The following is a 2,117-nucleotide window of genomic DNA, read 5'->3' on the forward strand; positions in this document are numbered from 1 at the left end:
TGTGGATCCGTGGCCATTGCATTGTGTCTGGTGTGTAGGTACCCAGACACTTAAGCAAACTCGATCGTTGTACACTTTGATGGGCGAGCATCACTGTGTATCCGTGCCGTGTAAGAGCTCCCCTGGCCATCAGGCACTTGAAAGGTCCTTCGACGACGAGTTACAATAGTGGTGTGTTAGATACGTCAGATTACGGTGTCTACTAGTGTGCAATACGTATCCGGCTACGGCACGGAACGAACGGGAACTGTGGTGCAGACAAACAAGAGTTAAGCCTATTAGTCATTAACTCTAAGGACGGGGCCATGGGGCGGTACACAAAGGATACGGATGAGCGAGTATGCAGGCCCAATACTCAATAGCTCGATCCGATCCAAGCACATGAGTTGACTGCGGCGCCAGGTTAACCAATGTGCTAGATTCTATTTGGCCAGTAGAATCTTGTGTCTTACGCGATTTGATACCAAGACACCAGAACGAAAGTTAGTTGAAGAGTGATTAAACTCTTATGAAGAATGGTTGTGCAATCACAACTTATGACTTTAACCTATAAAGTGGATATGGACTATCAATTATAACATGGGGCACACACCATGTTCTCGATCCAATCCACGCACACGAGTTGCCTGAGTAGCGACAGGTATACCGATGTGCAATACGTATCCGGCCATAGGCACGGAACGAACAGGAACTGTGGTGCAGACATACAAGGGCCATGGGGCGGTACGCAAAGGATACGGATGAGCGAGTATGCAGGCCCAATACTCAATAGCTCGATCCGATCCAAGCACATGAGTTGACTGCGGCGTCAGGTTAACCGATGTGCTAAGAGAGTTGTTCCTGGGCCTTCAAAGTGACTTCAAAACTATCTTAGCGAATGGTGGCCATGGGCGTAGACATGAGCCACAAGTCACAAGGCCTGGGACTATTGGGTAATAAAGACAACTTAGTCAGAAAGTTAGTCTTTGGACGTACCACCGGGATTGTGTTACATTGGGAACCTTACTATAAAACCCTAGGCAGGGGATCACTCGGCTCATGGATCGATGAAGACCGCAGCTAAATGCGCGTCACAATGTGAACTGCAGGACACATGAACACCGATAAGTTGAACGCATATTGCGCGTCGGACGATTAAACCCGGCCGATGCACACATTCTTGAGTGCCTATCAATTCCTTGATATACAACAAACCAAACTTCAGGGTGGAGCGTGCCACAATAGAACACTATGGCGAGCAGCCCGTCTAGTGTCGTGGGGGAAACACGCTTCCACACTGTGCATAATGGCGTGCTCGGGACCTTTGTTGGGACCGCAGGGCGCTGAAAGTAAAGGGGTGAACCGCATAAATCGCACGCACGTAAACGCGCACACACACAAATAGAGTGAGACGTATCGTAGGATACCGCTAAGAGTACGTTGTGAAACATGGGGAAATTCAATCGAAAACCTCTTTGATGTCCAAGATTTCGTTGACCGTATCCGTCGTAATACTGGATCAACGTGCTTGGGGGAAAACGTCAAAGGGTTTTATAATAGTGGTGCATGATTAACCCATCGATGCCCGAGGGGAACATGTTGTCCAATACAATAGTGGTGCAGTTGGCTCGACATGCTCGGGGGGAGACATCGTGGGTCCAAGTCGACCAAGTCGACCGGGAGTTGTTGTTGAGAGATCGAATCAAAACGATGCCGAGCGGAACTCGTTGTCCTTATTGGAGTGATATTCGGACAACGTGCTCGGGGGGGCCATCGTTGATTCAAAAATGACCGTAAATTGCCCAATCCGTGTGTGTGTGTGTGTGAAGTGTTGTTGCGTATATATCGGTTCGCTATGCCCCGGGTTCGAAACGAATGGAATGTGACTGATTTTGTTGTAGGCCTCAAGTGATGTGAGACAACCCCCAGAATTTAAGCATATTAATAAGGGGAGGAGAAGAAACCAACCGGGATTCCCTGAGTAGCTGCGAGCGAAACGGGAGAAGCTCAGCACGTAGGGACGGTGTGTAACTGCACCTGTCCGATTCCGTGTACTGGAACGACCATTATCTACTATGCACGGTGCAAACAGTTCAAGTTCAACTTGAAGGTGGCTCATCTACCCAGAGAGGGTGATA

General features: G+C 48.8%; 1 long non-coding RNA gene and 2 other non-coding genes across 3 annotated transcripts in view; all 3 read left to right on the top strand.

The window, feature by feature from the left end:
* The first annotated feature begins 353 nt into the window (after positions 1 to 353).
* The window catches only part of LOC125774013 (uncharacterized), an 88,226-nt gene continuing 86,462 nt past the window's right edge, over positions 354 to 2,117 (top strand). Inside the window, exon 1 of the long non-coding RNA XR_007420535.1 lies at positions 354 to 812. This is a non-coding gene — a long non-coding RNA (uncharacterized LOC125774013). The remainder of the gene's footprint in view (positions 813 to 2,117) is intronic.
* LOC125774014 (5.8S ribosomal RNA) lies at positions 1,012 to 1,169 on the top strand. The gene has a single exon (XR_007420536.1). It is a non-coding gene; the product is annotated as a 5.8S ribosomal RNA (ribosomal RNA).
* The window catches only part of LOC125774016 (large subunit ribosomal RNA), a 4,173-nt gene continuing 3,934 nt past the window's right edge, over positions 1,879 to 2,117 (top strand). The window contains exon 1 of the ribosomal RNA XR_007420538.1: positions 1,879 to 2,117. This exon is cut by the window's right edge and continues 3,934 nt beyond it. This is a non-coding gene — a ribosomal RNA (large subunit ribosomal RNA).

Source organism: Anopheles funestus (assembly GCF_943734845.2).
Source record: "Anopheles funestus chromosome X unlocalized genomic scaffold, idAnoFuneDA-416_04 X_unloc_72, whole genome shotgun sequence".
In the NCBI taxonomy this organism is placed as follows: Eukaryota; Metazoa; Arthropoda; class Insecta; order Diptera; family Culicidae; genus Anopheles; species Anopheles funestus.